At 35.2% G+C, this 22,352-nt stretch overlaps 1 pseudogene; it reads left to right on the top strand.

The window, feature by feature from the left end:
- The first annotated feature begins 16,729 nt into the window (after positions 1–16,729).
- LOC103266438 overlaps positions 16,730–22,352 on the top strand; it is a 15,050-nt pseudogene continuing 9,427 nt past the window's right edge.

Genomic DNA, 22,352 nt, shown 5'->3' with positions numbered 1-22,352 from the left:
CTATCACCATTTTTTTTTATCACCACCAATAATACAAAAGTTATCTAATTTCTTCACACTGCTCCTAATACTTGTCATCATTTTCTTTTTTTATTATGACCATTCTAGTGGCTATAAAGTGATCTTACTATTGTCTTAAGTTACGTCTTCCCTATGTCTAACGATGTTCAGGAAATTTTTACCTGCCCATTGACTTGAATTTTCTTGGAAAATTTTCTATTTCAGCATTTGAACATTTTGCAATTTTAAATTATCTTATTATTGATTTATAAGAGTTCTTTATATGTGATAAACACAATATTTTATCAGATGTATAATTTTCAAAATTTTTTTCTACTCTGGTGGGATGGATATGTTTTACTTTCTTGATGATGCCTCTTGAAGCACAAAGTTTTTAATTTTGATGAAATAAATCTTTAATAATTATTTTTCATACACCGAAGAAAATAATGTAAAAAATACTTTCCTAGACCACTTATTAGGGAGCACATATGGTATACAGTTTTTTGTTTCTGTAATATTAACTCAGAATGATGGTCTCTATCTGCATCCATGTTGCTGCAAAGGAAACAATCATGTTTCTTTTTTATGGCTGTGAAGTATTCCATGGTACGTGTACTATAGTTTCATTATTTATTCTACCATAGACACCTAGGTTGGGTCCATGTTTTCACTATTGTGAATTGTGCAGTAATAAACATGCATGTGCAGGTGTCATTTTAGTAGTACTATTTGTGCTCCCTTGGGTATCATTCCAGGAGTGAGTATCTGGGTCAAATGGGAAGTCTACTTTTAGATTTTTTTTTTTGAGAAATTTAAAAATTACTTTCCACAGGGGTTTAACTAGCTTGCATCCCCCAAAACAGTACATGAACATTCCCTTTTCTCCACACCCTCTCCTTAGTTGGCTTTTTCTAAAAGTCATGCTTGAGGTCATATTAGAGACATGAGGGAAAATACTTTACAGCCCTCCCATCAAGTCATGTCCTCTTCTTATGAAAATTGGAAAACATTGTGCTGTCTCTAGAAAAAGAATGTAGTGGAAGGAAGTAAGACAGCTTACCTTTCAAAGCTCAGTAACAAAAGACAATATGTTTTCTATCTCTGTGTGTCTCTTTCTTTCTCATACTCCCTCTCTCCTACTCCAACCTCCATCTCCACATACTTTGGAGTTAAAGTCACCATAATAAGCAAACTAATGAGTGGCAAGATCCTTAAATATGGCTAAGAAGTGCCAATTGCTTTAGCATCCTAGTAGTGTGAGAGATTGATATTAGATATGTGATTGTAATGAAATGGAGGCTGGGTGCACTTGAAGAAGGACCCTATTTCACTATCAAAAATTTAGAATGTTAATCTTTCTCTAGCCTTCCCAAAGAAACTTACAGCCTTTAACCAAGGTAACAGTGGCAAGAGAAAATATTCAGAAATTTCAGGAACTATAGCACACTGGTTCTGAACTGGCATAAATTATTTCAGGAGACCAAGAAAATCACTATGGCATGCCATTCAGAGTAGAAATTTAAGGAAGTAAGATGACCAATGGAGTTTGTTTTCTTTATCTCATTCTTTATTTCCTTTTTTAAATTTTAATTTAATTTAATGTAATTTTTGAAGCAGGGTCTCACTCTATCACCCAAGTTAGACTGCAGTGGCCTGATGACTGCACACTGCAGCTTTGAACTCTTGGGTTCATGTGATCTCCCACTTCAGTCTCCCAAGAAGATGGGATCACAGAGCATACTACTACCTTTGGCTTATTTTTTTAATATTTTTTAGAGATTAGTTTCACTATTTTTCCTAAAGTGGTCACAACTACTGGGTTTAAGCAATCCTCTTGCTTCAGCTGCACAAAGTTCTGGTATTACAGGCATGAGCCACTGTACCCAGCTTTCAATGGAATTTTAAGTCAGGTTTATCTGCATTAAGCCTAGTGGACACTCACTTATTCTGTGGTATCCACCCAATTCAGAAATGCATAATTGTCAGGTGAGAGAAAGAAATAAAGGGCATCCAAATTAGAATAGAATAAATCAAGCTATATATTCATGCTGATTATATAATCAGATACCTAGAAAATCCTAAATACTCCTCCAAAAGACTCCTGAACTGGATAGATAAATTCATTAAAGTCTCAGGATACAAAGTCAACTCACACAAATCTGTAACACTACTGTAAAACAATAGCAACCAAACTAAAAATCAAATCAAAAATTCAAATCATTTAAAATAGCTGCCAAAAAACTAAAATATCTGGGTATCTATTTAACCAAAGAGGTGAAACAGCTTTACAAGAAGAACTACAAAATACTGATGAAATAAATTTTAAACAACACAATTGAAAAAACATCTCATGTTCATAGATTAGAGAAACAACATTGTTAAAACGATCATATAACCAAAAATAATCTATAGATTCACTGCAATTCCAATCAAACTACCAATGTCATTTTCCACAGAATTAGAAAAGCAATTCTAAAATTAATAGGAAACCTAATAGTGTCTGAATAACCAAAACAATCCTAAACAAGAACAAAGCTGGAGACATCACATTACCTGACTTCAAATTATACTACAAGACTACAGTACGCAAAACAGCACAGTACTGGTACAATAACAGACATGTAGATCAATAGAACAGGATAGAGAATCCAGAAATAAACCCAATACCCACAGCCAGCTGATCTTCCACAAAGCAATGACCTACAGTTTGAAATATAGCACTCTATTAAACAAATGATGCAGAAAAATATTGGATAGCTACATTCAGAAAAAGAAACTTGAACCCTATTTCTCACCATATACAAGCATTAACTCAAGATAGATTAAATACCTAAATTTCAAATCTAAAACCATAAAACCATTAGAAGAAAACCTAGAAAAGGCTTCTGGACATTGGCTTAGGCAAAGAATTTATGATTAAGATCTCAAAAGGAAATGCAACAGAAACAAAAATAAACAAGTGAGAATTAAACTTAAAAGCTTCTGCATTATAAAATAAATCATCAACAGAGTTTATAGGCAACCTAGGCAATAAGAGAAAATATTTGCAAAATATACATCTGACAAAGGATCTACAAATAATTCAAACATATCAACCAGAAAATAATCAACACCACTGAAAGTGGGCAAGTGATATGAACAGATGTCTCTCAAAAGAAAATATAAAATTGGCCAACACACAAATAAAAAATGCTCAGCATCACTAATCATCAGAGAGACTACATTAGACCCACCACTAAATACTACCTTGCACCGGTAAGAATGGTCATCATTAAAAAATCAGAACAATAGATATTGACACAGATGCAGTGGAAAGGGAAATCTTACACACTTCCACTGTTGGTGGAAGTGTAAGTTAGAACAATCTTTATAGAAATTGTTATGAAAATTTCTCAAAGAACTAAAAGTAAATCTCCCTATTGATTTATAATTCAACTACTTGCTATTCACCTGAATGAACAGAGGTCATTATACAGAAGACTCTTGTATTCATATGTTTATCATAGGATAATTCACAATTGCAAAAATGTGGAATTAAACTAAATGCCCATTTGCAAACAGTGGATAATGAATATATAGTTTATATATATAACATATATAATGTATATAATTACATATATAATCTCCATGAAATACTACACAGCCATAAAAAAATAATTTTAAAAATCTTTTACAGTAAATTGTATGGAATTAGAGACAATCATACTAGTGAAGCAAAAAAAAAAAGAAAACCAAATACTGTATAATCTAACTTATAAGTGGGAACTAAACTAAGGAATGGCAAAGACATATTCTAGTGTAATGGACTTTGGGGAGTGGAAAGGGGGCTAGGAATAAAACATCACCTAACAGGTAAAATCTGCAGAGAAGGGACGGAGAGTACCCTTAAAGTCTAGACTACCCCAACACTATAGAAAACATACATTAGTGTAACCAAAAACCATTTGTGTTTCATAAAGCTGGTGACATTAAATTAAAAAAGAAATACATCATTCAAATAGATACACTCAGCAACTGCCAGAATCATTACATTGGTTTCTTGACCTGTGAAAAGAGGACTACTACAGTGGGAAAGCACAAGGTAGTACTGATTGTACCTAAGAAAATAGTAAACCAAAACAATACTGCATTTCTTGAGAGATTTCTGGTGTTAGTGCCACCATCAAAATTTTGAAAGTTGTAGAGATGGCAATTCTAAAACATCCTCACTCAACATCTTTACTTGTGATAATTGTACTGTGAGTTTTCTCTACATGATGAATAGTTTTTCTCTTGGGGCCTTCAAGGTTCTCTCTTTTTTTAAAAAAAATTGGACATTCAATGCTTTGATTATGAGTTTGTCATATTTGAAGTTCACTGATCATGGATGAGTAGGTACATCCCACTAGTTACATTTGCAAAGGCTTGGGCCATTTTTTTCTCAAATCGTTCTTTTCCCCTTTATTTTACCTTTAGGTTATGTTCATTTTTCATTATTCTTTCCTTCTATTACTCAGACTAAATCATCTCAAATGAATAATCTTCATGTCTGATGATTCTTTCTAGTTTCTGCTCAAATTTGCTCAAATCCACTCTTGAACGTCTCCAGAAGTTTGTTTTTAATTTCAGTTAATATGCTTTTAATTTGAAAATTACCATTTAGGTCTTTTTTTATAATTCCTATTACTTAGTTGATATTTTGTGTAATGGGATATTGTTCTCCTGGGTTATTTAATTCTCATTCTAGATTTTCCTACTTCTATGAGCAATTTAAGATAGTTGATTCAAATACCTTATCTAGTAATTTTAATGTTTGTGCTTTGCCATGGACAATTTCAATTAGCTTTTCTTTCCTATGTAAATGTGGTGTATTATCTTTTTTGTTGTTGTTGTTTTTTAATTTTAAAGTTGTGGGGTACAATTCAGGGTTAGATATACAAATATTCACTGTGCAGGTAACCTTGTTGATGAGGTATGCCACCCACTTCCCCAGGCAGATATCAACTACTGTTAATCCCACCTGCCTGATCCTCCTCTCCCCACTGGCAGTTTCCCACTACTGTCAATTCTTTTCTTACAGTATTATGGTCGTTGTTCAAGGTCCACTTATGAATGAGAACATGTGATACTCAGATCTTTGTTTCTGTGAACGATCTCTCAGTATTATTAATTCTAATTCCAACCAGATTGCTGTGAAGTTTATGATTTTGTTCTTTCTGGTTGCATAATATACCATTGTGTATACGTACCATATTTTTTAAATCCAGTCCTCTTTTGATGGGCAGCACAGTTGGCTCCATGTTCATGCTATTGTGAACAATGCTGTGGTAAGCATACATGTGCAGGTGTCTTTTTTATAGAGTGATTTGACTTCTTCTGGGCATATTCCCAATAGGGAGATTGCAGAGTCATATGGAAGGTCAATTTTTAGAACTTTTAGAAATCACCACACTGTATTCCACAGAGAGTGTACTAGTTTATGCTCCCACCAACAGTGTAGAAGGGTCCTTTTTTCACCACATCCTCTCCAGCATCTGTTATTTTTTGAGATATTGATGGTGGCCATTCTGACTAGAGTTAGGTAGTATCTCAGTGTAGTATTAATTTGCATCTCCTTGATGTCTGGTGAGGCTGAAAATTTTTTCATGTATCTGTTGGCTGCTCCTATCTCTTCTTTTGAGAACTGTCTATTCATATCTTTTGCCCACTTTTTTCTTTTTATATATGTTGTTGTATTTAATTGCATTTATGGTCTTATGAATGTTGAACCAGTCTTGCATCCCGGGTATGAAACCTACTTGTTTGTGATGGATGATTTTTTTTTTTTTGTCTAGTTGTTTTCCAGCTATGAGCTAGAAACACTGTGACTAGACCATTTGTCTATTTTTTGCTTTTGTTTTTGTTTTTTATTCAAGGGGTACATGTATAAGTTTGTTACATAGGCATATTGCATGATGGTGAGTGATGGATGATTTTTGAGATGTGTTGCTGAATCCGGTTTGCTAGGATGTGTTGAAAATTTTAGCATCTATGTTCATCAAATGAGTTGGCCTGTAGCTCTCTTTCTTTGTTGGGTCTTTACCTGACTTGGTTATCAAGGTGATGTTAGCTTCATAAAATGATTTGGAAGAGTTCCATCTTTCTCAATCACTTGGAATCCTTTCAATAGGATTGATATCAGTTCTTCCTTGTATGTCTTATAAAATTCTGCTGAAAAACCATCTGGTACAGGGCTTTTTTTTTTTGTAGGTAGTTTTCTTATGATATAGTCAATTTCCTGGATTGTTATTGGTCTATTTAGGATCTTGATTTCTTCTTGTTTCAATCTTGGGAGGTTGTGTGATGGCAAAAAGTTCTCTATTTCCTTTAGGTTTTCAACTTTGTTTCCATACAAGTGTACATAGTCGTGTTTGATAATCTTTTATATTTCTTCAGGGTCAGATGTGACTTCATCTTTTGTGTTTCTGATTGTGTTTATTTGAGTTTTTTCTCTCTATTTCTTGGTCAGTCTATCTAGGGGACCATCGATCTTGTTTATCCTTTCAAAGAACCAGCTTTTTGTTTCATTGATTTTTTTTTTTTTTGTATTATCTTTTTGTCTTCCATGTCCTGGATTTGAGCCTTTATTTTGGTGATCTGGATTCTTCTGCTGAAGTTAGGGTTTTGATGGTCTTGCTTTTCCAGCTTCCTTAGGTGACTTGTTAGGCTGTTAACCTGTGATCCTTCCATTTTTTCCATGTGCGTTTGTAGAGATATGAATTCCCCTCTTACTACACCTTTCATGGCATCCCAGAATTTTTGGTAAGATGTTTCTTCATTTTCATTTGTTTCCAGGTATCTTTTATTCTCTGTTTTGGATATCCATATTGCCCCAGGAGTTGCTTAGCATCATGCTGTTTAGTATCCATGTCTTTGTGAGTTTGGGGGGAATCTTGTTGGTGTTGATATTTATTTTTATTCCAGTGTGGTCTTAGAAGGTGCATGGCAAAATTTTAATCCTTTGAAATTTGTTTATGCTTGATTAATAGCCAAGAGTATGGTCAATCTTATAGTACATTCCATGTGGTGATGAGTAGAATGTACATTCTGTGATCATTGGGTGGAGTGTTCTTTAGGTATCAATTAAGTTCATTTGGTCAAGAGTCAGATTGAGGTTCAGATCTCCCTGCTGATATTTTGTCCTGATTATCTGTCTAGGGTTGTGAGTGGGGTATTAAAGTCCCCAGTTCTGATAGTGTTAGAGTCTGCCTAGAAGCTGCTTTATTAAAGTTGGTGCTCTTATGTTAGGTGAATATATGTTTAGTATGGATATTTCTTGTTAATGGATTGAGCCTCTTATCATTGTGTAGTGACCTTCTTCTGTATCTTTTTTAATTTTTGATAACTTGCATGGTATTTGGTCTAAAATTTAAATCACAACTCCTACTTTCTTTTGTGGTCCATTTGCCTGAAATTTTGCTTCTGATCCTCTTACTTTGAGTCTGTGAGTGTCCTTTCTGCTGAGATGAGTCTCTTGTAAACAATATATTGTTGCCTCATGATACTATATCGATTTTGCCAGTCTATGTCTTTTCAGTGGTGCATTTAGTCCATTCACATACAGGCTAATTATTGAAATGTGAGAGTTTATCCCTGTCATGAGGTTCTTATAGAGCTATTGTTGTTCTTCTCTGTTGTCTTCCTTTTGGTTTTGGGGTTGATTCATGTGTGTTTTCAATATTTTTCTTGTCCTCTTGTGAAGAACATTGTTATTCTTTTTTTCTTTTCTTTTGTGTTTAATACTTTCTTAAGTGTTTCTTGTAGAGGTGGTCTGGAGGCAGTGTAAGTTCTTAGGGATAGGATGTCTGGGAAAGGTTTTAATTATCCCTCACTGGTGAAGCTTATCTTGGCTGGGTAGGTTATTCTTGGTTGAAATTGTGTATCTCTAAGAACTTTGAAGACTGGGCTCCAAGCTCTCCTAACCTGCAGTTTTTTTTTAGATAATCTACTGCTATTCTAATTGGTCTTCCTTGGTAGGTAGCCAGTCTGACCTTTTTCTCTTGCTTCCTTTAGGATTTTTTTTATATACCTACTTTGTTTAGGTGAATTATTATGTGTCTGGCACTTGGTCTTCTCATTTGTTGTCTTGCAGGGGTTCTCTGAATCTCTTGTGTTTGATTTTCACATCACTGATGAGATGAGGGAAGTTTCCTTGAATAATTTCATTGAATGTTTGTTCCAGGGTAGTCTGTCTTTCTTTTTGCCTCAGGAAGTCCAATTACTCTTAGGTTTGGTCACTTGAGGTAATCAGTCATCTCTTGAAGGTTTTATTCTGTCTTTTTAAGTTTCTATGTTTCTATGTTTTTGACAGTTTTTTATGTTTTTGATACTTCTATATTTTGATCTCCAAGTTCTGAGATCCTTTCTTCTGCTTGGCTAATTCTGCTTTCCACGCTTATTAGTTTGTTATTTATTTCAATCACAGTATTCTTTACTTCTGTTATCTCAGTTATCAACTTCTTCCTATTTTCCTCTTGTCTGTCCTCAACTCTTTTAAAACTCTCTAGTAATGTCTTGATATCTGGGTTTGTAGTATGTGACCCGTCATTCTGGGGGCTCTTCATTGTTTGCATTCCAAAGTCTATTTTCTCAGTGTCTGACCTCCCAGGGGTCTGTGAGAGACCTGTATTCTGTTTTGGTTTTTCTTCATTTATGTAGATTTTCCTACTTCTGCCTTTTTTTCCTGTCTTCTTTAATTTTGTTGTTCAGGGTGGCAGGGTTGCTTTTACTTCTGTTTGTTCAATCTCCTATTCTTCCTTATGAGAATCCTCTTGCTTTGTTCAATTCTGAAGCTGAACTATAGCTATACTTGTGCAGTTTTGAAATTTATTTGATGGGGGAGCTGTGATGCAAAATCTATCTGCGGATCCCAGTATCCACCAACAGATGTATGGGTACCCAGGAACCCACTTCCCACTGCCTTGCAATCTGTCCATGCAGTAGGGGTATATGTTTGCTCCTTGAAAGCAAAATGTGGTAAGAAAATGGAAAAGAATGAAACAGGAGGCAAGAGGAAGGTGGAAAAAGAGAAGAATAAGAGGGAAAACAGGCAAACATACTGACTAACAAATGAAAAGAGACACAAAGACAGATAAAAGAAGAAAAAAAAACTAAAACATGCAATCATTCAGACACACAAGTTAACCAACCTCCTTATTGATGTGCTATTACTCTATACAAACATGAAGTCGAAAGAAAAAAAATCAGTAAACTAACAGAAAAAAATCAGGTAAGAAAATGTTATCAATAACAGCTAGAAGACAGAGAAAAGAGGGAAAAAAAGATAAGTAAAACAAACAGGCAAAGAATAAAAATAAAAAAATTAAAACAAGGGAACCAAGCACGCTCTGAGTTTGTTCCTCTAAGTCCAATATCCTTTCAGCTATAATCTCTAGCTCTAATGGCAGGTGGTTAGGGTTGCTCACAGCTAGGTTCAGTTGCCCAGGTCTGCTGTGGAGGGAGGGTATATGAGACCTGGGCTCAGTCAATTTGCTGCCTGTCAAGTCTGCCATTCAGATTGCACCTGTGTCTGATCTAGCGGGGAAGGGGCTTCTGTCTCTCCCATTTTGATACTATTACCTTAGATTCCAAGTTAGAGCCTGGGCAGAGCTGGGTGGGCAATGCAGGTCTCTGTCTGGTCTCAGGGCTCCTGATGATCTCTGGTTCTGCTGTTGCCGGGGCTGAGCTGCGGAAAACAGAGTGCAAGACAGCTGGGCACTGCAGGTCGGCATGGCACAGGGCAGCTTGAGCCACTTTTTCTTTCTTTGTTCTTAGGTCTCAAGCTGGAGGCTGAGCAGAGCTGGGTGGGGCTTGGCAGGGCAGTGCAGGTCTCTGCCTGGTCTCAGGGCTCCAACTGACCTCTAGTCCCACAGTGACTGGGGACGAGCCGGGGAGGTGGAGTGCAAAATGGCCAGGCTTTGCAGGTCAGTGTAGTACAGGGTGCTGGGGAAGGACGCTGCAGCCAGTGAAGGAGCCTGGTGCTCCATGGGGCAGGAGCTGAGGGCCACCTTAGTTGGTGGTGGTTTAGGGCGGGGGAAGGGTTGAAGCAGCCGGGGAGGGAGCCTGGAATTCCACAGTGTTGGGAGCCAAGGGCCATATGGGGTGGGGTGGCAGCGGAGGTGGCAGCAGCCATGGTAGCTGAGTGATGCATGGGACAGAGGGCCTCCAGCCCTCAGACCAGTGTGGTTGGCAGAAGGTGGGGAGGGGGATGTGAGAGCTTTTATGGACACTCACTTTCACAGAGATTCTCACTGTCCTGTCACCATCTTGCCGGAAGTCTCCTGTGGTGTATTTTCTAGATTCTTTATGTAGTGCTTTGTTTGAAACTGAACATTTTTTACTATACATTATGGCAAGTTGGAAAATCATATTTCCTCCTTCCTAGTTGCTTTTTGTTGCTGCTTGCTGTGACTTGTGATTTGTTTATTAGAATTTCTAGATTATTTTTGTATTATCTGTATCCTTTGTTATATGTAGTCACAGAAGTCTCCTATCTGTACTTTGGTAACTCACTCATAAATTTGTGGACATATTCTTAACTTTGTAGAGCCAAACAGTAGTAATCTTTCAGTCTTTAGAAAGTGACTGTGTTTGAGGTACTCAGTTAAAGCTCTGTCAGGCCAGGTACAATTCTGTTTAGCTATTACTTCCTGCTTGGTTGGTGACTTAGGGTCATCTAGAGGTGGAAAACAGGATCTTTTCAGGTCATTTTTGAACAAGTGTCTACCCCGAGCATATACACTGCTTCCTAGATGTAGGGTCTTTTCAAAACCCTAATTTTACTCATATGCTTCCTCTCCTAGTCCACTTCTGTAGGCAATTTCATTGTTTATTATTTTCCCAAAAATGTTCTATTTTGCCTTAGACAGCTATAGCTACTATATTACCATTAATTCCTTCTATCAAATGACACATGGAAAGTCACTTCACTCACAAATATTTAAGTTATTTAATTTGTACACACACACACAAATATAAGAGACACACATATGTATGTAAAATCAAAAATTCATCTATTCTATATAAAATCGAAATATATAGATGAATTCATTAATTCTTTAACAGTTTTAATTATAAACAGTCTAGTCACTAAATATATATATATTATTAAAACTGCACTGAATTTATAGAAAAATTAAAGGAAAAAAATAAACTTATTTACTATACAGCAGGAATTAGAAAACATTTCCTGTAAAGTCTCAAATAGTAAATATTTTAGACTAATGGACTCCAGCATACTCAATTCTTCCAATGTAGTGTAAAAGCAACTGTAGCAAATTTGTTAAAGCATGTGTGTGCTTGTGTTTCTTTTTAGAAAAATAAGTAAAATCAATGACACTTTAGCTAGACTAAGAAAAAAATGAGAGAAAACCCAAATAAATATAACCAGAAATGAAAAAGGAGACAATATAACTGAGACCACAGAAGTACAGAGGATCATTAGAGATTATTAGACAAAATCACATGCCAACAAATTGGAAAACAAAGAAGAATTGAATATATTCTTGGTCACAGACCATTTACCAAAATTCAGCCATGACATAATAGAACACCTGAAAAATTAATACTGAGTAATAAAATCAATGCCATAGTAAAAAGTATCTCATCAAGGAAAAGCACAAGACCTGATGGCTTCCAATAAAATTTTATTTAGAAAAAGGTTATGGGGCAAAGATTGAAAATGGTGAAGTAGGAAGCTTCAAAACTCTGCCCTTCTACCAAATTTTTAATGCAATAATCCTCCAAAAATTAGAATAGAAGGAAATATTGCCAAAATATTGAATTAAACCCTTATATTAAAACTACACAGACATCACAAAAATTGCATACTATATATCAATATCTCTTGCTAATAAGACAGAAATCTCCCAAGCATGATAGCAAGTAGAATCTAGTAACATACAAAAAGATTATTCACGATAAACAAATTGAATTAATTCCAAAATACAGTATTGCTTTAACATCTGAAAAATCAATTAATACAACATACCATATCGTTAGAATCAATAACAAAAGTTGCATAGTCATTTCAATCAATGCAGAAATTTTTTTTATAAAATCCAATACCCTTCATTACAAATAATTGCTCAGTAAACTATAAAAAGAGAGAAACTTACACACACTGATATTTGGCATCCATATTGAAAATACAGCTAATATCATACTTAATGGAGAACAACTAAATCAATTCTTGCTCCTAGTCAACATTCTATGGCAGGTTCTAGCCAAGACAAATAAGCAAGAGAATAAATAAAAGGAACTCATGTTAGAAAGACAGAAGGTAAACTATGTCTATTAGCATATGACATGATCTTATAATGGAAAATTTGCAGGAATCCACTAGAAAATATTAATCTAATAAACAGATTAAGTAAGTTTTTACAATACAAGATCAATATACAATAAAAAATTCTATATAATTGCAATGATATTAAAAATAAAATTAAAACTATCATAAAATTCCATCAAAGATAATGCTTAGGAATAAATGTAACAAAAAAGTGCAACTCACTGTGAAATCTACAAGACACTGTAAAAGAAATTAAAGAATGTCTAATGTGAAATTGTGGATTGAAATACTTAATATTGTGATAATGACCATACTCTACTCTCCAAATTGATATACAGATTCAATGCAATTTCTATCAAATCCCTGCTTGCTTTTTTGTATAAATAGACAGCCTGATACTGAAATTTATACTGATATTCAAGAGACTTAGAAACATCAAAGCAAGACGGTGTGGTGGCATGCCCTCTAATCCCAGTTACACAGGAGGCCAAGGTAGAAGACTCATCAGTGCCTAGCCGGGACCATATGAGTGAGACACGTGCATTTTCAAAAAAGAAAGAAAGAAGAAAAAATTAGAACAATCTTAAAATAAAAAAACAAAGTTGAAAAATGTATACATTCTGCTTTTAAAACCAAACACAAATCTACAAGAAACAGGAGAGTGCACACAAATAGAAAAATATAATCAATTTTAGAATCCAGAAATATGCCAACACATCTATGGGTTGTGACAAAGGTGTCAAAATATTTTAATTAAAAAATTATATAATAAATACTGGTTGGAAAACTGATTATCCAAATATAAACATTTGAGTTGGAACTCCTTACTTAAGTGTTTACAAAAATTAACTCAAAATAGATAACAAAAATTAAAATAAAGGATAGAAACATAAAACTCCAAAAAATAAGATAAAGAGGGTAGCATTGGTGAATTTTGAGTTGGAAATGATTTTTTAAATACAACACCCAAAGTAAAAGCAACCAATATAAAATCGATAATTTGGACTTCATCAAATTAACAATTTTTTTCCTCAAATGACTCAATCAAATGTCAAAAGACAACCTACAGAATTAAAGAATATATTTCTGGTGTTTCAAATCTTATACTTGATAAGGGACTTGTATCAGCTACATATTAAAAACACAACTCAGTAATAAAAGACAAATCAATAAAAATAGGTAATGAATCTGAATATAAATTTTTCCAAGCAAAATATTCAATGGCTAAGTAGCACATGAAAAATGCTCAAAATGACGAGATCAAGAAAATGTAGGCCATAATGAGATATTGCATAATTCTCGTTAATGATAAAAACACATATGCGTGTGACAATGAAGTGGAGAAACAGAGAGGTCATGAGGTGCCTGCATTGACATCTTTAGTTTCCATTCTTGTTGATCCCAGCAAATCATCCACTTTTAAATTTGAAGTTTATCCTACATTGTGAACTAACCCTTCTGCATTGGTGGAGAAAATGTAAAATAATGCAAGCACAAGGAAAAAAAGTCTGGCAATCTCTCAAAAGCTTAAATATAGTTATCTTATGACCCCAAAATTCCACTTCTAGATACATACTCAAGAACAATGAAATCATGCCCACAGAGAGTTTACAGAGGAATTTAATTAATATTATTTATAGCAGTCAGAAACTGAAAAAATAAATGTCCATCAATTAATTAATGAAATCGGGCATGGTGGCTCATGCCTGTAATTCCAGCACTTTGGAAGGTGAAGGCAAGAGAGGATTGCTTGAGCCCATGGGTTAAAGACCAGCCTGGGCAACATGGGGAGACCTCATTTTTGCAATAAATCAGAAAATTTAGTCAGATGTAGTGGTGCCTGCCTGTAGGAAGGTTGTTGGAAGGCTGAAGCAGAAGGATTGTCTGAGCCCAAAAGGCCGAGGCTGCCGTGGCTGTGAGCATGCCACTGTACAGCAGCCTAGGTGAAAGAATGAGACTCTAACTAAAAAAAAGGAAAAGAAAAAACTAATGAATGAATAACTAAAATGTGCATATCTGTACTATGTAATACTATATGCAAAAAAATGGAATGGAGTTATTAAATATGATTTTCCATGAGTGACCCTTAAACATTATGTTAAGTAAGAAAAACTTATCACAAAGACCACATATCATATGATTTCAATTATTTTTCTGATGTCCAGAATAGACAAATTTATTCAGACAGAAAATAGGTTAGTGGTTGCCTAGGGTTGGCTGGATGCAGAAACAAGGGTTGGGAGATAAAGGATAAAGCTTACAGGGTTTTGAGGGGGGAATACTAAACTAATTGTTATGGTGGATTCCAATTCTGTGAATATGCAAAGAAACACTGAATTTTAGACAATAATGGTAAATTATATTATGTTGGGAGCTGGCCGTGGAGACCTGCTTGAGCGTTAGGGATCCAGGCAGGTTGCGGACCCTGAGACTGCTAGGACAAGTTCAGGAGCTGAAGGCCCATTGCCTCTTCCCTTCTTTGCTGTTTTGGCACGTTCCACTAGCAGGGACTTTGATGATCTAAGCATGAAGTTCTGAGAATACGACAGGCATGACTTACTTTAGGAGTCCATTGTGCCCGTTTCTCACAGACTGCGGTTTCGGCTTTAAACTTAACATCTCCCACTATATTCATCAATTGGAAGACATAGCAGACCATACATTTGCATTGCAAAATCATTTTCAATTATCTAGCATCATTTTAGCTGCTATTGCATTTTTTATCATCATATGCCTGTTTGTAGTAGTCTGTGTGTTTGCTCAGTGTTTTATAGAAGTTAAGTAAACCTGGATTTTGTCCCCACCTGATTTCCTTCCTCTTGCTAGTTCAAAATGGATAGGTAGGGACAACTCTATACCCCCATCCAGCAGGAAGACGTTACAGAAGTCTGACCAGCTGGGAGCTGGCTGTGGAGGCCTGCCTGAGCGTTAGGGATCCAGGCAGGCTGCGGACCCTGAGACCACTAGGACGTGTTCAGGAGCTGAAGGCCCATTCCCTCTTCCCTTCTTTGCTGTTTGGCATGATCTATTAGCAGGGACTTTGATGATCTAAGCATGAAGTTCTGAGAATACGACAGGCATGGCTTACTTTAGGAGTCCATTGTTTCCGTTTCTCACAGACTGCGTTTTCGGTTTTAAACTTAACATAATTCAAACTCAGGTCACATTTGGGAGCCTTTAATACGGAACAAGCTTCTTTAAAGATTGAATAGTATATTTGTAGAATTAGTATATACATACAAAGTGCTGTTTTAACCTTAATAATACAGATAAATATCTAGAGCTTTGGGTTGGGCCACATTCCTAAAGGCCCAGCATGAGCTTTGAGCTGGGCCACATTCCTTAGGAATTGGTTTGGGCTATAATTAAGAGTTTCTATAGTGTAGATATAATTAGCATAAAATAGAGAGGAATTGGGATTTAGGTTGGTTATTAGGTGTTGTGTATGCATAGGTTTTAAAAGTTATTGATTATTAGAATATTATGATATTAGAATTACTGTACTGCTTTTGAGAAATATTAACCAAGCATGAGGAACAGTGAAATAGTTTTGGGATCCTTATTCCTCATGCTTGGGGAAACACCTGGTGGGTGGGGGACGCCCCCTCATCTACCTGGTTCTATGTTCATGTAAATGTCTTGTGATTTAATTGGGATTACCCTTCCTATCAGTCCAGGAAACACCTGGTGGGTGAGGGATGCCCCTCATTCACCTGGCTTTGTGTCCATGTAAAGGTTTTGTGATTTAATTGAGATTGTTCTTCCTCATGCCCGAGGAAACACCTGGTGGGTGGGGGAGAGCCCCTCCTGCACCTGGCTTGTGTTCACGTGGAAGACTTGTAAGACTGCCTGTGTAAAATTTGGGATAAATACAAGTGGTAAACCTCCAATAAACAGCTTCTGGTCAATCTATTGAACAGATGTCCACTTTCTTTCTTTCTCTTTATATCTATCCCTCCTTCTTTCTTTCTTTTAATATCTATCCTTATAGAAATGCCAATGCCATCACACCTTCCAAGGGACCCCCTATATCTTTTGGGGGAGGCTGGCCCCCCAAAATATTATATAAGAATTATACGTCAACCAAGTTTTACATTAAAAATTCCTTGAACCAAGATATTCAAGAAATACTCATTCAGCTGAAAAGTCACAGTGGGCCCCTGACATATCTTTGCAAGATTATATTAGCCAAATGGTAGCATCTATAAACATAATAGGAACATTCAACATGACTGTATAAACAGACGGTCATCTACCTTGTGCTTATCTCCTTGCTTAATATCTTCCCAAACTATTTATTTAATGTTTTTACTCAGAGAGTAAGAGTTATATTTTAACTTGATTGATTTTACATTATAAATATGAGAGAAATGGGGAGGGAAAAATCAACTGGAAAGGGTGTTATAGATATCCACCAGGATGTCTATGAAGTTGTCTTCAGTTCTTCTGCTAATCCTGCTGAGTTTTTACTTTAGCTCTGGAAGTTGTGGGAAGGTGCTGGTGTGGCCCACAGAATACAGCCACTGGATGAATATGAGGACAATCCTGTCTGAACTCGTCCAAAGAGGTCATGAGGTGACTGTATTGACATCTTCAGTTTCCATTCTTGTTAATCCCAGCAAATCATCCTCTATCAAATTTGAAGTTTATCCTACATCTTTAACTAAAAATGATTTTGAGGCTCTTTTTGTGAAACAGATCCAAAGGTGGATGTATGATCTTCCAAAATATACCTTTCTGTCATATTATTCACAAGTCCAAGAAATCTTTTGGAAATTTTCTGACAGTATTAGACATCTCTGTAAAGATGTTGTTTCAAACAAGAAACTTATGGCAAAACTACAAGAGTCAAAGTTTGATGTCGTTCTTGCTGATGCCATCAGTCCCTGTGGTGAGCTGTTGGCTCAACTACTTAAAATACCCTTTGTGTACAGTCTTCGTTTCTCTCCTGGTTACACATTTGAGAAGTATGGTGGAGGATTTCTCTTCCCTCCTTCCTATGTACCTGTTGGTCTGTCAGAATTAAGTGATCAAATGACATTCATGGAGAGGATAAAAAATATGTTATATGTGCTTTATTTTGACTTTTGGTTCCAAACACTTGATACAAAGAAATGGGATCAGTTTTACAGTGAAGTACTAGGTAAGTTATATTTTCGATTGGTGGTTATTAAATTCTAACTTTCCACATGACGTTGAAGATGAGATTGTATGAATATCAAGTCAAAGGAGTAGATTTCTTTAATGATATGATGAAATGGAAATATAAGATGAACTATCAATCTCACAAATAGTATATAAATCTGACACAAAATAAGTTAGACCTCTGTGGCCATCACTGGTACAGGACAGTCTAGGAAGTCTGCAAATTGAAACATTTATGATTCAAAAAAAAATTAGATATCAACTTTACTGTACTTTTATTTTTAAAAAGTCAATAGACACCTCAAGAAACATCTTGAAGAAGGCAGATATATCATTAAAAAGTAACACATATTTCTAGCATAGTTTTCATGATAGCATTGAGAAGTTGTTTTTTCTTGTATATTTCAGTTTGCATATTTAGAAATTAATTTTTTTTCATATAACATGAAAGAGTCTTTCTCATTTGAGAGATGTGGTGGCTGTATTGCAGAAAAAGAAATCTAGCCGGGCTCGGTGGCTCAGCCTGTAATCCCACGCTCTGGGAGGCTAAAGTGAGTGGATTGCCTGAGCCTGCGGGTTTGAGACCTGCCTGGGCAACTTGGCGAGACCTCATCTCTACAATAAATCAAAAAAATTAGCCGGGTATGATAGCACGCGCCTGTAGGTCCTTCCAGCTACTTGGAAGACTGAGGCGGAAGGATCGCTTGAGCCCAGTAGGTCGAGGCTGCAGTGGCCGGGAGCAGCCACTGCACTCTGGTCTGGGCAACAGAGTGAGACTCCAACTCAAAAAAAAAAAGAAAAAGAAATCTAAAAGAATTTGAAGTTCATAATGTTTCTACATTCTTTAATAAAGAACTTGAAATTATTTAAAGACTAAATTCGTGTTGAAGTGTGAACATTCAAGTTTTAAGTCTGTATTTTATTATACGATACCTATCCATTAAGGAAAATATGAGCCAAATTGAGGGGAAGTAAAAAAATCTCTATTTAAATAACCTCTGATAATTCTCCAGCAGTCATTTATCAATATATTTATTTTTTAAAACCAAATATTATGATCTTAGCATAAAATAAAAGTAGTGGCAAGTACAAGGATTTAAACCATATTCTCAGAAAACTAACAGTTTATTTGGAGAGCCAAAGGTCAAAGGACTTGCTTATTACATTCTAGAAATTAGACTGAGTCCTTCTTAGAAAGCTGTATTTATGGGTATGGTAGGATTAAAAGATTGTGCAACTCAAAGACAGGATTTAATGTGTATTTGTTACTTTTGCAGCTTTAAGAGTAAACAAATGCTTGTTTAATACTACAGTGACTTATTTAATAATTACTTATAATTGTAAATATGATGTGATGTTACAGATGTGGTTTGCTTACAATTTTCTTAACACTTTGTCTTTTATATATTCATGTTAGCAGCATATATAACACATGAAAATAATATTATGTTTATGTACAAATAGGTATATATTGTTCTATCAAAGCATAGATGCTCTATATGTTTTTGGCAATGCAATTTCAACTCTTTTCAGGAAAATACTTACATATTCACATGACAGCTCTCTTGTGTCATCCACCATATCATTTTTTTTTCTATTCGCCATTTTGGTTTTCTTCAGGAAGACCTACTACATTATCTGAAACAATGAAGAAAGCTGAAATGTGGCTCATTCGAACCTATTGGGATTTTGATTTTCCTCGCCCATTCTTACCAAATGTTGATTTTATTGGGGGACACCACTGTAAACCTGCCAAACCCCTACCAAAGGTAAACATACTTCTTTTAGTTTTCTTGTGTTTACTTTGAATTTTCAGAAGACATGACTCTCTATTTTTTTATTCAAGTGTTTGATTCACAAAATGATAAGGTCAACTAAAGTGACTTGCCATTAGAAACTCCTATGTTTCTATTCCATCACAAATATGTGAATTTCATTATCATTACAGAATAAGAAGGGATACTATGGAGTCTGAAGAAATGGTCAAATTAGGACCTTCATTTTGAAACATATAAGAAAGTATCAGTCATTTATTAAAAGAATATTTATAATGTAACAAAGTAGACACAGTTTTTCCTACCACATACCTTACATTCCGCTTTGAAAGACAGAATACAAATATGTTAAAAACAATAGTTTGAAAAGTGCTATAAGTAAAGACCATGATGATAAGTAACATACAGACGAGATTCCAAAATCACTGACAATCACAATGAACCCTGAATAAGGTGCAGGAATAGGTGAAAGGGTAAGGGAGCAAAGGACACACAGAAAGAAAAGCAGTTAGAGAAGTAAAGGTGTGTCCCCAGACTCCATGTTTGTGTTGCAGGAAAAGATGAGAAAAGAGAGATGATGCTGGAGAAGTGAGTTGAAGGCAATAAATACAAGGAGTTTGAGCATCTATTAAAAGCATTGGAGAGTTGCTGAATAAACTTAAGAAATGAAGACATATTATCAGATTTTCATAATTAAAAAATTTAAAACTTCCAAAACGCACAATAGATTGAATAGCAAGAAGAGCAAGACTGGAAAGAGCAGACTGTTTAGAAAATTTTGTATAAGTAAAAATATGCCTATTTTTACCATAATAGCAACCACTACATATTGTGTTGTATGGAAAAAAACATTAATACACATAAAACAAGCAAAATGTTTCTGACACATAGTGATCCAGAAGTGTTAGTATCATAATTATTGTTATTTTTGCTAGTAATGTTATCAAATAGATAACACATATCAGCCACTTGAGAGTAATTATTCATTTAACAGGAATGAATAATATAGCAAAATTATATTCTCTAGCAAAGACCTAGATAAAATACCCCGTGGACTTGTTTAACTGTAGATGTCTAAATTTTGTCAGTAAGATGAACATGAAATGCTAAAATTTTACTGTAAGGGATGAGACTCCTCACCGGTATTCTATCTTAAAAAGAAAAACACTCCTCAACATAAATGTATACCCCAAAATATTTCCAGCCAAGCCCAATGCATATTTGCTTTCACCCCAGCATTTAAGCCTTTCATCACTGAGATATCAGAATTTTACCCCCTAGAGCTTAAAAGGGATGGTTTATCTTATCAGAGAAGATGTCTGTCTAATGCCAACCTTATAGTATACTTCATTAACGCCACCTTGGGGAACTTGAGACTCGACCTTATAACTGTCTGACATAGAAGCAAAGATAAATGTAACTGTATATATAATAAAAACTAAATGATTTCTACCACTTGGAACTGCCCTTAGGTCTGAATTGCTAAAGAATTCTTTCAGCATGGAGGACTGTATTCCTTATGAAGGAACACAAGAACCTAATATATATATATATATATATATTTTTTTTTTTTTTTTTTGAGTTGGAGTCTCACTCTGTCGCCCAGACTGGAGTGCAGTGACTGCTCCCGGCCACCGCAGCCTCGACCTGCTGGGCTCCGGCAATGCTTCTGCCTCAGCCTTCTGAGTAGCCAGAATCACAGGCACATGCGAACCTAATATATTTTACTGTAATATCATGCTTTTATGACACAAGTAGAAATCTTTACTACGTTATTGTAAAAAAATCTTAAAATATTTTTCTACCCTCTTGTTAGCAGCAACATAAACAGGAAATTTTATTCAAGAGACAAACCCATTTCTTCTGTTGACTACAAATTGTTTAGGTTGTATATATATAACTTTTACAGGGAATAAAAGCAGAGGTAAGATTAATAAAACTTCTATGCAATCAACCCTTATTTTCAAAAATTTTCTCTTTCATATTGAAGGAAACTGATAGGGCCAATGGGAAGGAAAACAAAATAAATGGAGGAAGAGGACAAGGGAAAGAATGACTAGTAACACACCAGGCATAGGTACTTTTATTGTCTGTTATTATCAATTTGAAGAAGGAAGATTTGAATCCAAGTCAATGGTTGTGAAATCTCTCCTCTAACTCTTTATTTTATAAAGTAAAACTTATCCCAGTTTGCTTGCTTTTAAGTATTAGATTCTCAGATGATGTCTGTATATTTTAAAAGAATTAAACACTTGGAAAAACATATCAAGTGCTTTTTAAATGCATATAGCTATTGCCTTCATAATATATTCATATGCACCTATACAGAGAAAAAAATTAATCAAGATGGGCATTCTATATTTGTGAAATATGTTCATTAAAAACATTGCAGTAATTCAAATGCCTTATATTAATAATTATCAACTTGTATCAAATATCTTGTATAAATAAATGATTACAAACATGTACTATGTGCGTACATCACCATTAGAATCACATTATCAAAATAGTTTAACTACACTGTCATCCATAACGCAAGTTTAGTTAAAAATTGAGAGGCAAAATGAGAAATAGAATAATATCACAATTTTTTGTAGAATGCAAACATACATATAAAAAGATTAAAATACCCAAATGTATGCCACATGTGTACATTGAGATATATAAATAAAATAAAACTATAATGAAAACACATGCATTTTTATCAGGAAATTCTATGATGGAAAGTATAGGAGAAATGCATTTTCTTTTTTAAAAAATGTCAAACTTTTACAACATTTCTTACACTGATCTTTATAAGATGTCACAAAATGTGATCAGTTATGTATCTGTAAAAAGAGGGTATGTTTTTCAAGATGCCCTCTTTTCACAGATACATAACTGATCACATTTTGTGACAAGATGCTGCATGCCCAATTAGTTACTTGAAATAGTAATACAAAGACTCTCAAATAAAACGTGATGTCTTGCCTGAGCCCGCGGGTTCAAGACCTGCCCCGGCAACGTGGCGAGACGCCGTCTGTATAATAAATCAAAAATCAGCCAGGAGTGGTAGCTTATGTCTGTAGTTCCAGCTACTTGGAAGGCTGAGGAGGAAGGATCGCTGAAGCCCAGCAGGTCGA

This window comes from Carlito syrichta, unplaced genomic scaffold (genome assembly GCF_000164805.1).
Source record: "Carlito syrichta isolate Samal-C Ts95f unplaced genomic scaffold, Tarsius_syrichta-2.0.1 Scaffold307184, whole genome shotgun sequence".
NCBI lineage: Eukaryota > Metazoa > Chordata > Mammalia > Primates > Tarsiidae > Carlito > Carlito syrichta.
This window is presented reverse-complemented; position numbering and strand designations above follow the sequence as displayed.